Genomic DNA, 14667 nt, shown 5'->3' on the forward strand with positions numbered 1-14667 from the left:
GGCACTGCAGATATTTTCTTACCTGCTTTTAATGATGTTGACTAAAACAGGCATAATAGGATCAGCTCCCCAACTGCCAAAGGGGAGTGTAATATTTAAAATACAAATAAAAAACACAAATGTGTTTCTACTGTATATTCCTAAACAAGCCCAATCTTTGCAGATAATGATTATTATTGCACCTAAACTTTATGTTGAAGGATAATGTTCAGTGTGTTTGTGTCATATATTGATATTATCTTATGACTAAATATGTCATGAGTCTCTGTAATTGTGGCTGAATTTCATGTACTTAAATAAGTTTAATCTGTAACCCAATAGCATCTGCCATTTGCCAATGTAGGGTGAAGAAAGCAGCCTAGCCATCACAGTGTACCTGTGGTTATCTTTGAACAGTATGGTATATTGCAAAAGATAAAGTTGACTTCATCCAATATATAAATAAATTATAAAGCGGGGGTGCAATGAGGGGGGTTACAAAAAATTATTTGAATAAAATTGTGAAAACACTTGAAAACCTCTTATTCTTTTCCTTCTGCATGAGATAAATCCACAGAGTATAATCAAGTATAATCAAATGAACATGTATTAAGATAGAAAAGCTGACTAATAGTGTCTTGTGTGTGAGTGCTTCCTCCTTGTGTGAACTAAATTCAAAATTCTTTGTAAATTGCCTTATGTCAGTACTGTCCACTAACTATTCCATCTGTGATCATGCCTCTCATGACCTACAAAAGAAATATAGCAGAAAGGGCAAACAACTTTATTGGGTACAAGTATTGTTGAGTGCAGGCACACCAAATGTTTTAGGGACTTCTCGTCGTCTTCCTTAAACATACAATGCACACATGCCTCCTTCTCCTTACATGGCATATGTAACTAATATATGTCTATAGGGATGCATATATTACTGTTAAATATGTAGGGAATAATGAATTCCCCAACAGTAAACTTTACAGCGTTATCAGTCATGTAGCATTTGAATTACCATATAAAGGCACAAGAAGGGTTGCCACCTTTTAGCATGTTCTGGCCAGGAGTCAGGTCTGTGAGGAGGTGGGTCCTTGACAAAAGGGGTGGGACAATTACATCAGCATGATGCTGGGAGCTAGGAGTAGTTATTAAATATTTACAGAGAAGTAAATTGCTGTTAAATCTGTAATACTGGACCCTGCCTTGGCTGGTAGTTTACTGGCTAGGCAACCCCAGACAGAAGGCTATGAGACCAATATTTTTAAACATAGAGTACTGGCTGAATAACAACCTGGGCCACTAATCAGATCAGCACCAATTGGCTTAAGGTGGCCAAACACTGGCAGACGAAAGCTTCCGATATTGGTCCTTTAGACCAATTCGGCGGCTTATCTGCCTTTGTATGGTGGCTTCCGATGGGTCTTCCCGATCGATATCTGGCCACAATATAGATCGGGAAAGTTTAATTTTTCAGGCCCATCTGAGCCCATTGCTCCTAATGGTAATCCAATCGCTCAGCCCTAGGTGTTGCCTAAACGAGCGGATCTTATAGTGTATGGCCAGCTTTAGTGTCTAAATGGCCAAGCTAAGCAAGGATCCACTTGCTAAGTGTAGGATCACCTTTATATTTTCTTCTATTGTACAGCGCTGCAGAATTTATTGGCATTTCAACTAGTCATGAGACACAATCGGCATCACTAATTTCTATTAGGAACTGACACCATCATAAAGCACCATTAATCACGATATCTTTTACAGGTCAGTCTCGCTTTTGTGTGCCAATTATTTATACAGACACATTGCGTTATTGCAGTAAAAACAGAGACTTTTCTGGCACTTTTGGATACAACAGTTTACTTCCATGTTTTGAGCACATGTACCAGCATGGAGAATAACTGCCCAGATAGTTTATACCTGCATGTGATTTGCATCTGGAAACAAGGATTCAGACAGGTGATAGCACTCATTGATGCTAATAAACAGCATCGAGCACTATCACTCCATCACTCAGAATTAGTTTGATTGCTCAAAGCAAATACATTCTGATCAATTTGACAGGATTAATACAGGTGTCAATTTGTTACAAAAGTTCCTAACTGTCAGGGAAGTGTTCTGAAGTTTTTATACATGAGAAAAGCTCCCAAACATCAATCTGCTGTGTGAAAATTGATAAATAAGCCCCTATGTATATTTGAGTTTATTTAGTATCTATAGCAAAGGGAAAACAGTGAGTGCTTTAATTCCCTACCATTATAATATAAGGTTACATTCATAAGAAAACTGTATTCCCTGCGCTACAGTATGCAGCCTAATTAGGAGTATGGGAAGACTGATCGAGCAATAGAAGTAGAATTACAAAAAGTGCATGTGAAGCTGTGAATCAGGAGAACAGCAGTGCATATGTATCACTTTATTTTTAAGGCTCCAATAAGAAGCAGTAATTTAGCACCCTGCAGAAATGCTTTCCTAAACAAGAACATTTTAAAATCTGAAAGCACTGGCTGTTTGCCAGGCAGCAAGGCCTTGGGAGCTATAGAGATATGGTACAGTGATGCTGAAAGGCTGGAAATGTAATTAAGTTCAAATGTCACTTTTGGAGTTAAAATAAGACTTTGGTATGGCATAAAGTATAGACCAAAGACTGAAAGCAGACATTGTTGCATTAAATAGAAGAAACTGTATGTTTTAGCTTATTTAATTGCAATAGTGGTAACTTGTAAATTCCAGAAGCTGTTGGACTATCTACTGTTTATGGTCTTAAAGCACCACTATAAATCTATTTTTATGTCTCATTTCTATCTAAATAAAGGTAATAACAGACTCATAAGTATTTATTCTTTCCCTTGTTCTTCCTATTTTTTATGAAGATGAAGCATTCTCATATTGCAGTTAATCTTTCCTATGCTCAGCTTGGGCAAATGGTATTTGACTTGAATACCCACTGTCACACCTGTATAGATTTCAAACAACACCATTGCTATTTTATGCACTGTAAATTACAGAACTATTTCTCCTGATGAAGTGTAAGAAGTCTTCTAGCTGGTATTATGGCTTTTTATGAATGGAGCATAGCTATGCCATTAACAAAATAGGTTCACACACAGAAGCATAATAATACACAATATTTAAGATTTAAACAAATTTAAAAATTTAAGATTTAACAGATTTTAAAGACTGTTAAGACTAGAACAGAGTCTTTTATTTCTGAAAGTGACTGATTTTTTTTGGCAGACTGTACCACTTTTCACCTGTTGTCAGTAGCAGGTCCACATGCAGCAAGAGAAGATTACCACCTATGAATAAGCTAACGGCAAAACGCTGATATTTAAAATTTGAACAAAGAAAGCAGATCACAAAAAAACTGCATTCTAAGGCTAAGGTCACTTTTTTCTCCCCCGAAGACGCACTAGATATTAAATAGGTGCCTCATGACAATCCACAGATGGGAATATGCAAAATATCATGTCAATCAACTTGCTGTCACTGACACATTGTCAATGAAGAAGATGAACAGAGAAGATGGCCAGACAAATGGATCTATTCCTGATATGCCCACCTTAGGTGGGTGATATTGGGTTGACCAGATCACTTATTAATACAGGTCATCCAATGGGAGTTTGGATTTCCTGCCAGGGCCCATACAATGGTCAATAAGCTGCTGACTTGGTCTGTTGGAAGTTTATTATCTTCCTGTGTATAGCCATCTTAACTTATATGAAGGCAGGTCTCTTTCTAACCAAAAAAACGATGTATCTTGTCTGTGTAAGTACTACAACCTTAATAAATTAACAGTTCCCTCTGTTGGACATACCTGTATAATCATGAAAATGGCAGAATGTTTACCCAGCTTTATAGGCATTGGAAATGTCTCTGTTTCACATGCACACCCTTATTTCATTCATCAAAAAAAATAAAAAATAGAATAAAACATATATACAGACTGAAATTAAAAGCAGCATTGATTCTGACTATTGAAACTACAGTACAGTAGCACTAGTCAGTTCTCCTCAGCTGCCTTCTGCTAAATTGTTCCAGGAATTAGAAACAGGAAGGCAGAGTATACAAACAGATACAGATGTATATTACAAATAACCTTTTTGCACCACAATTGAAATAATTTAATTAACGTATTTTGGAAAATTGCTTAGAATTAGATTTTCTTTCAAGTCAAGTTTAATTGGAGTGTGTTTCTCTCTCTATAATTCGAAATTTAATTAAGGGAAGTGATATCTTATAAAGAAAGAAATCTTGCTTAGTGCCTCTTATTATTAATTTCAAGGAAGATCTCTTATAAGAAGGACAAACATTAAGCTCTATCATGAAATGTAATTATCTATTCAGAGAAGGGAACTTACAGATTGTTTCCAACTCCCCTCACTTTTACACTGGCCAGTTAACTGGATTAATGGTACAGTATATCTTAAATAGAGAGACACAACAATCAGAATAGTGAGAAATACTTTAAAAATGACTACTCCAGTGAAACTTCTTTACTGGGGATTATCGTCTGGCTGAGTCAGAACAGCAAACCACTTAAAGGAAAACTATACCCCCCAAACAATGTAGGTCTCTATTAAAAGATACTGAGTAAAACTGCTCATGTGTAAAACCCTGCTTCATGTAAATGAACCATTATCATAATAATATACTTTTTAAGTAGTATGTGCCATTGGGTAATCATAAATAGAAAATTGCCATTTTAAAAAATATGGGCCGCCCCCTGAGATCGTACGATTCACTGTACTCACATACAAACCACATGTAAGGTCACATGAGCCAATTAACAGACAGAGTTCTGCCTTTTGCTTCCTCACTTCTTCCTGTTACAGTTAGTGTTGTAGTATTTCTGGTCAGGTGATCTCTGAGGCAGCACAGATAGAGTCACGAAATGGTGGTTCAAGGCAAGAGATGTAAAAGGGCAATATTTATGTAAATATATATTCCAGTTTGGTAAGATTCTTTAATATGTCATTCAATTTGATATAAACTATCTGTTGCTTAAGTATTCATTTTGGGGGTATAGTTTTCCTTTAAGATTTTCTGTTATTCTGTACTAGATGTATGCTTTTGTTTGACCTATGCTTGCTCTTGTGAATACTACTGTATGTAAAATTACATGCACATATGTGCTACACAAACACATCTTCCCTTCTTCATTTAAAGTGAAATAAACCAAAATATAAAATTTTGAACAATGAAAGCAAATGTCATTTTAAGCAACACTCCACTATGCAATCGTTTCAAACGCTCAAGTAAATGCTATTGAAAAAGTGTCTGCCTGCCTTTTGCTGTTAAAATACTGATATGCACTTGCATACATATCATACACTAAAATAAATTTGTCTACTACAACACTTTTAACAAAAAGTGTTATGTAGTTAATGAGCTTTATTTTTGCATACTGATGAAATGGAAAAATATACACATCTCTACAGTTTTATGATGTGCTACATTTGTGTTATTATATCAATATTAGTCCCTATAGCCTACTTCATTTGGCAATACATTATCTTACAAGAAGTCTGCAAATTGCTAAACAAATAAAATCCAGTTAAGTCATGAGAGTTTAGGATTATACGGCAAGCAATTTCTTACTGAAAGGCACAGTCACTAGAACAGCCAACAGGAAAATCACAGAAACAAGAATTGTAAGGGATCTGTTAAATTAGGACCAAGGGTTTCCAGATAAAAACAATAGCATTTTTGCCATCAACAGGGTACTGACTTATTATTTCACAGAGAAGGCAAATCAGTAAATGATCAAGAATTATTTTCTTAAAGGGATACTGTCATGGGAAAACATGTTTTTTTCAAAACACATCACTTAATAGTGCTACTCCAGCTGACTTCTGCACTGAAACCCAATTCTAAAAAGAGCAAATGTTTTTATATTCAATTTTGAAATCTGACATGGGGCTAGACATATTGTCAGTTTTCCAGTTGCCCTAGTCATGTGACTTGTGCCTGCACTTTAGGATGGAACTACTTTCTGGCAGGCTGTTATTACTCCTACTTAATGTAACTGAATCAGTCTCAGTGGGACTTGGCTTTTACTATTGAGTGTTGTTTTTAGATCTACCAGGGAGCTGTTATCTTGTGTTAGGGAGCTGCAATCTGGTTACGTTCCCATTGTTCTTTTGTTTGGCTGCTGGGGAGGAAAGGGAGAGAGAGTGATATCACTCCAACTTGCAGTACAGCAGTAAAGAGTGACTAAAGTTTATCAGAGCACAAGTCACATGACTATGTCTAGCCCCATGTCAGATTTCTGCTGGAGCAGCACTATTAACAGATGCATTTTGAAAAAAACATGTTTTCCCATGACAGTATCCCTTTAAAGAGATTATGACACCAGAAATTAAACATTTTTACATCTATCATAACATTATCTTTGCATGCTAGTTATAATTTTACCATAAAAGTATTTGCCCAATGCTTTTACATTACCTAGCAGTTCCTCTATGACAGGGCTGCCATATTTATGCAGCAAGAGTCCATTAGCATTAGAAGCTATTTCTGACAGGTTGAGAAGGGACAGTCGGGTTGACAAAACAGTCAGGTTTAGGAACTTCAAGTAACAATCACTTACAAAAGCAGACCTATTAGTGATGGGTGAATTTGGGCCGCGAAATGGTGAAAAATTTGCAAAAAGCCTCTGGCGGCTTGTTTTTGACACCGGCATCTGTTTTTTGACACCGGTGCCCAATTTTTGATGCCGGCATCTAATAAAACGGACGTCGGCGTCCATTTTTTTAAGCCAGCGAATTTTCGCAGCAGTTTCGCGAATCGCGCAAATTCACGCCTGCCGAATAAATTCGCCCATCACTATTAAATATGATAAACATGACCTATAGGCAACTTTTAATGTACATTAATATTTTGAAGAGTTGCTTTTTAGTGTCAGCATCACTTTAAAGAGGAAATGGCAGTTTTCAGTTATTTGTATATGTATAGCTATTGACCGCAGTGTCTGTCTGTCCCTTTCTATTCTCTGCCCTGATGGCTCAGACTGTTGAAACAATGTAAGACAAGGCAGCTGATTAAAGGAGAACTAAACCTCCTTGCTAATAAAAACCCCTACTCCTTACCCTCCATAGTCCCCCCTCCCTGCTGCCTCCTGCATAGGTGTTCACTCAAGTAAATGCCCCCAAGTTTATAATTACCCGATATTGCAGAGTCAGCGCTGCAGAGCTCACTGACGCCATCTCGCGTGATTCGGGAATCTTCGGGTCCCTTTGGCAATTTCCATGGCTTTTGGTGCATGCGCAGTTGTTTGGGACTGGAATATTAGGACAACTGCATTTGCGCCGATACGGCACTTACTTTCTGAAGATTCCCGAAGCGTGAAGTTGGCCCCCGTGAGTTCCGCTGCACTGACTCTGCAATGAGGGGTAATTACAAGCTTAGGGGCATTTACTTGTGTGAACACCTGTGTGGGGGGAAGCAGGGAGCGGGGACTATCGAGGGTAGGGGTTTTTATTAACAAAGGGGTTTAGTTCTCCTTTAACAGACCTGTCTGCTGGGAAACTAAGACTTTTGCAACATTGTTAAGGAGTTAAGCAGATGCTGCTTTCAATAGCAATTGTTTTTTATGAATAACTTTAACAGCACTGAAAATTTTGAATAAATGTATTTTGGAAAGTTGCTTAGAATTATGTTTTATTTGATTTGGCAATTTCTTTTATTGGGTTGACATGCCCTTTAAAAATATGTCTCTAACCACATTCAGAGGGGGATATTTTATATAAGCAGGTACTGAAATATTGGCTAATTTATAATTACTAGTATAGACTATATATACAACACAGTGGCTCAAGAATATATGGCACAGACCTAACATTTCGTAATACATTTGCGTCAGAATTTCATGACACAACTGACTTAGTAATATATAACATAATGGTCCCAGCATTTTGTGACATAGAGACTCCAGCTTTTCATGAAACATCAACGCGAGTGATATATGACCAATGGGGCATCAGCAATATCAGAACAGAATGAAAAAACACATCCTGCTTTCAATTGCAAATTAACTTTGAAGCCACTGTGAAATTCCATTTTTTTTTAAATTTTCTTTTATTTAAACCAAACATTCAGAAAAATTATGATTTAAACCTCTGCATATGCAGTGTTTCTTTTAAAGTAGGATTACTTAACATTTTCCCAGTTTTTTCTGAGGTAGTTAAAATATGTAAAATGCTATTTCATGCTGTGTTGGCTACTTGCTAAAAACAGAAATAGATATTGTATAAAAAAATCCTGTTTTAGCAGCAAACTTTTTGTTGAGTCACTGGGAAATAAATAAAGATGCAATCGCTTAAAACATAAAAAGAAGACATCAGTGACAAAGGTTTGTTTCATTTAAAATTCATTGTGGTAATGTACAGAACCAAAATTAGAAAAAAAAAGTTGTCTGCCCAAATATTTATGGACCTACCTGTAGTTAGTCGTCATGACCAGGGACAGGTGGGCCAGACTGCGTGAGACTAGGCATGGGAGACAAATGAGGAAAGAAATTGTTTCTTCTGTCACTGCTTGATTCTAGAAATCTTGAGTCTCTGCATGGCTTACATGTATCTATATGTGTTATGTATCTACAGTGCATCTTTCTGATGCATTACAGTCATCAGCAAGTCAGCTTCTAAAAGGCTATATTTGCAGGCATTATATTGTTGTAAGAGTGTTGTAAGGGTTACATCAGTTACATCAGTGTAGCCATACCTCATAAATGTATTATACTATTCACTTTATTTGTATTTAAGGAAAATAATGGTGATGAACACAGTTTTGCATTACTTTAAATGCAGTGACTGAATTTTGCAGGGGCTACATAAGAGCTAAAATAAATTCTTTAAGTATGCCAGTCTCATTCCTATAGCACCTGTTTTATATAAAGGTCCTATGATTCCTTATAGAAATGAAAACAGGGACATTCCTTTCATTAAAGATGAAATCACAAAAGCAAAACATTAATAACCTGCTGGAACAGGGGTGTCCAAACTGCGGCCCAAGGGCCACATGCGGTCCAGGATGCATATGAATGCGGCCCAGCTTTAAACGCTTGGTTCCCGAGGAAACGTCATGTTGCAAAGGATATTGGAGGAGGGGGGACTCTGCCCATTGCCCAGTTAGTAATAATAATAAATCCATTTAATATCCAGGTGTCCCATATTCCAATGTATAGCTCCATCAGGTTATCCAACTGGCATTGTAGTTCTGTGTATTTCCTTTACTTTTACAAATCAAACGTGTTTTTGTATTTCATATGTGGCCCAGACAATGTTTCTTTTTCCAATGTGGCCCGGCGAAGCCAAAGGTTTGGACACCCCTGTGCTGGAAGAATATCAAGTGGGAAATATTATATTGGTATTTGTAAACCATTAGCCATTGTTCTTTTTAATACTCATCCTTTACAGAGACAGATCTTAAAAAAGACTAAAAAGTTACCAGGGTAACCCATGGACCTGCCCTTGCCAGAGCCAATGAGAGGATGGAGTGATGTTAGCATGCATTAATCCAATACTTGCTGGCACAAAAAAGTTATACATTTCAATGTATCATGTTATGTGATGTAGATTCTACATTTGTGATTCAGTAAAAGTCTATGGCAATGGCTCCAGAATGGCATGATTGTGCCAGCAGGTAAAGATTAATCAAGGAAGTCCCTACAAACAGACAAAAGGTGAGCAATGTAAACAAAATTGGGACAGGTCTATAGCTAAAGCTGGCCATAGACGTGCAGATTTTATTATTTGAGTGAGAATGGTCATTCATTTCAGTCTAACAATCTACTATTATCTATTCAGAGTAAAATAGGTAGGAAAAATAACAAATCAGATGATGTTCTGGCCAATAATTGACAGACAGCAACCATACAAAAGTCCTACCAAACAAATAGTCTGTAATACATGCAGAGATCTTATCAGTAGCCAATAAAAATCTTTTAACTTGTCCAATCAACTAAACAATGGATTGTCATGGGTCTATGGCCAGTTTTAGTCTTCTTTTTCATTTATGGTGTTACTTTTCTGTAACATTTGCCCCAGCAGTAAAGCATAAGGTACAGCATATCTTCCAGGCCACTGCCCTGTACTGCTATTTTAATGACTAGAAATGGCTCTGTCAGAAACTGCATGTGACAAGAGAATGGTTGTAGTTTTGACTTTTCCCAAAGGCCCTTGAAATGAGAACAGTCATTTTAACTGCACTTGCATATAAAGTAGATACATGTGTCAAGACTTAGGGGCCCATTTACTTAGCTCGAGTGAAGGAATAGAAGAAAAAATACTTTGAATTTCGAATGGTTGAATATGGCTACTTTGACCATCGAATAGGCTACTTCAACCTTCGACTACGACTTCGATTTGAACGTTTCGAACTAAAAATCGTTCGACTATTAGACCATTCGATAGTCGAAGTACTGTCTCTTTAAAAAATACTTCGACCCCATAGTTCGCCACCTAAAACCTACCGAGGCCAATGTTAGCCTATGGGGAAGGTCCCCATAGGCTTCCTAACAATTTTCTGATCAAAGGAAAATCCTTCGATCAATGGATTAAAATCCTTCGAATCGTTCGATTAGAAGGATTTAATCGTTCGATCGAATGATTATTCCTTTGATCGTTCAATCGTAGGAATAGCGGTAAATCCTTCGACTTCGATGTTGAAGGATTTTACTTCGAAGATCGAATATCGAGGGTTAATTAACCCTCGATATTCAACCCTAGGTAAATGTGCCCCTTAGGGTAGATAGCACCCTGTTCAAGTATTACAATGGTACACCTTTAAAATGAAATAGACTTCAGTATTAAAATGTACATGATTTCCATGTAGAATAATATCCTAGAATAATATCTGGTTTCCTATGAATTTACAGAAGTAAGACTCTCATGGGGGAATGTAATGAATGTAGCAAAGAGTAAGACATTTTTATTACAATATATTAATCTAGTGCCCATTCCATGTGGCACCCTCTATAGCAAAGAAGCTCAAAAACCCCAAAGCTTTTCTCCACTAACCTGGATTATGTCACAATCTGTTTTCTGTTTACTTAAATAAATTTGAAAAAGGCTGACTTGGCATAATCCTCTGAGTAGTCATTAGTGTCTCCTGAGGATGGGTTTAATAAGAGCATCTTTCTGTAATTTAAAACAGTGTAAATTACAGGAACCATCTTTGTATTAACCAAATACATCAGCAAGTTCTAAGAGCTCCTTTTGCTGAATCAAGACTATCAAACAACCTCATCAGCAAGTGCGCTGTAGGTACAGTAAATACTGAAACGTACACCTGATTTATGCACACCCTATTGTTAGATTGGTCATAAATTGAAGCACGAGCAATCACTCAGGGATTCTGGAAAAGCTTCTTTGTCCACTAATATGCCTTAAATGTGCTATATATTTCATTATTTCTATGTATTATTGCAATTGTTATGTTACAAATAGACAAAAGGTAACTGGTACAGCAGTTTTACCTTATTCTCTAGTGATAGAATATAATGGGCCCAATGTCCCTGTGCTTGTCACCCAGCAGTGTGATGAGTCTGCAACACAATAACAGAGAAAGTGTGATTACCAGTGTACAGTGCAAATCATATCTTATTAGGTGCAATCAGGTTTAAGCCCAGGAGTTCACCCAGCAGGGCTGTAATTTGGGCTTGGTTAGAAATTCTAATAATTACCTGACAAACTTCATTTTCTTTAGGAGACTTTTCCTATGAAGGGAGCTGATGTGATCATTTTTAGAATGGTGATTTAAAATGTGTTGGTTTTTTTTTTTTTACTTTCTAACAGTCTAAACAGTTGCTAAGAAACCAGAGTTATAGCTGAGCCTGGCAACCAGTCCAATACCTTTTGAGCCCACACTGTCAACAAACGCAACACATCTGCAACCACGCTTAAGAAACGACATATGGAGCATGTGCACAACATGTCTCTGTGCTTGCACTGATTTCAATAGAAATATATAAATAAATATATTCATTTCAGGGAGAAAAAGTAGAAATTTGAGGCAAAATATAAAACACATAAACATAGCATTTCACTCCGTTCTTGTTGATTAAACAGTATGTGGGAACAGCATGAGTCTTTCAGCATAAATACTCGCATAACATAAAGATGCAGAGAGTATATAGCATTTTTATTACTACAGAGGAATGCTTTTTTTTCCCTAAGAGGTATGGTGGTTTTTAACACAAGTGCCAAACCGCTAATGAGAATATCTGATAGAAGCCCACCATGGTTTCCAAGAAACGCCTGCTAAATATATTCAGGTTGCTCCTTGTATAGATCTGTTGCAGAACCAAAAACCCACACACAGGGACTTAAAGTGATAGTGACACTAAAAGACTACGTTTTAAAATATCAATTAACATGAAAAGTTACCTATAGGTCATGGTGATTGTTTTTTGCTGAGAGGTTTATTTTTGTAAGTAATTGTTAGTTGACGTTCCTAAACCTGACTGTCCCATATCAGCCTGTCAGTTAAAGGAGAAGTCAACCTGTAGGAAAAAAAACCCATACACCCCAGGTAGACCCCCCACCCTCCTTTCCCCAGGCTAACTGCCCCCCCCGGGGAAATGCCCCATACTTTATACTTACCCTTGGTCGCAGATTCTTCCAGCAGAGTTGCGCGTATTCATCTTCTGGCTCCTCGGTAAGATGACTGAGAGATCTGCAATTTCCGTGTAATTCCGCGCATGTGCAGTTGTCACAAACCGGCAAACTGCTCCAACTGCGCATGCGCAGTCAGCTTACTGAGCAGCCGGAAGATGGATGCATGCAACTCCGCTGGAAGAATCTGCGCCGAGGTGTAAGTATAAAGTATGGGGCATTTCCCCGGCGGGGGCAGTTAGCCTGGGCGGAGGAGGGTGGGGGGTCTACCTGGGATGGGGGGTACGGGTTTTTTTCCTATAGGTTGAATTCTCCTTTAAAGTTTCTAATGCTAATGGACTCCTGTTGCACAAATATGGCAGCCCCTCATTGACGAACAGATCGGGCATCAGATAGGTAATGTAAGAGCATCTGGCAAATACTTTATGGCAAAATTATAAGTAGCACACAAAGCCAATATTATGATAGATGTAAAAAATGTATAATTTCTGGTGTCAGTATCTCTTTTATTAGGTGACCAGTTGTATGTGAGTGATACATTACCCTGACCATGTAGTATCTGCTCTTGGAGCACTGCCTAAACTCTTGTACAAATTTATTGATAGGCAGGGCTGGTTAATTGTATAGCAGAAAGGGCACCAGAGAGATGTCAGGGTCAGACAAATTTACCAACCACACCTAAGTTGCTTCTAAACTGTACCTAAATGGGACTTGACTTTATAACTTGTACCTGAGTCCTGGACAATCCACCTCCAATGATGTCACCGATAAAGGATGGGGGGTAAAGGATTAACACAGCAAGGGCAGGCTTTGGCAGAAGACATCATAATTGTTTAGGTTTGTCCCACCACCATAGTAACCCATAAGCGTGGCTCAGTTTTGTTATCCAATCCCTTACTAGCCACTGGTTTTGGCTGGACAACCCATCACTAGTCTGCTGGTCTCCTTCTGTTTAAACTGCAATTCTTTTTCTGCAAATGTTCAGTAATATATACATATAGTAAATATGTATAGGTATTCTTAATTGGTGTTTATTTATGACTGTAAGCCCAGAACTGTTTTAAACGTAAAAAGATACTTACACCAGAAAAACTGTTTTTATATATCTATCATAACATTGTCTTTGAGTGCTATTTATAATTTTGCCATAAAAGTATTTGCCTGATCCTTAAAAATTAACTTTTTTACCCCCATATTGCCATAAAAGTATTTGCCTTATGCTTAGAAATTAACTTTCTTACCCCCATATTGCAGTATGAGGGGGCAGCCATATTTGTGCAGCAGTGGTCTGTTAGCATTAGAAACCCGAACTGACAGGTTGAGAAGGGACAGTCAGGTTAATAAGGAACTTCAAGTAACATGACCTACAGGTAATATTTAACATAGATTCATATTTTGAATACAGCATTCTTACTGTCAGTATCACTTTTAACAATAAACAGTATAAAATAGTGACCTCTACAGGTAAAATGTTCATAAATGGAGGAATTGTTTTGCAAACAAACTAAGCCTTTAACTGTAGGTTGTTAGTGACCAACACAGCTTTAAACCTCCCACCTCCCCAGAGGTGCCAACCACAAATTTGGGTACCACTGGTATAATTTTGTCACCCTTTTCACTGGGATTTGCTTTACTGCTTTTAAGATGAATGAAACTAGGGCTCTGGCATTTCTGGTATATTATTTCTGGAGTAGCATTGATAGCTTTGTCATATACAATTCCATAGAAGTCTAGCTTTCACCCCTTCTACTCAAGGCAAATCCTTTTCATTCACTGCAATGCAACCCACAATCATTCACACTCCAAGCAAAACAATTCTGAAATGTAATAATCTTGAGTGTGTTAAATAGAATGCAAAATTGTATTCTGACTAACACTTCATAATAAATGCACACATTTTTGTTGGTAAAAATTTCAGTATCCACAGACCATTTGAACAGTGAGCTCAGTACATTTAGGGTCAGCCTTAGTAATTAATCAAAGTAAGACAGAGTTCTGCAGAAGTATGTTTTGAAAAATGCTAGAGACCTTGAGGATTACCAAGTAGGGATGGGCGAATTTGAGCCGTTTTGTTTCGCCAAAA

The 14667-nt window shown here is 37.4% G+C and overlaps 1 long non-coding RNA gene across 1 annotated transcript in view; it reads right to left on the reverse strand.

Annotated features, from left to right (window-relative positions):
- LOC108709789 overlaps positions 1-14667 on the reverse strand; it is a 90300-nt gene that overhangs the window by 71339 nt on the left and 4294 nt on the right. The window contains exon 2 of the long non-coding RNA XR_005965894.1: positions 11447-11515. This is a non-coding gene — a long non-coding RNA (uncharacterized LOC108709789). The remainder of the gene's footprint in view (positions 1-11446; positions 11516-14667) is intronic.

Source organism: Xenopus laevis, chromosome 2S (genome assembly GCF_017654675.1).
Source record: "Xenopus laevis strain J_2021 chromosome 2S, Xenopus_laevis_v10.1, whole genome shotgun sequence".
Classification (NCBI taxonomy): Eukaryota; Metazoa; Chordata; class Amphibia; order Anura; family Pipidae; genus Xenopus; species Xenopus laevis.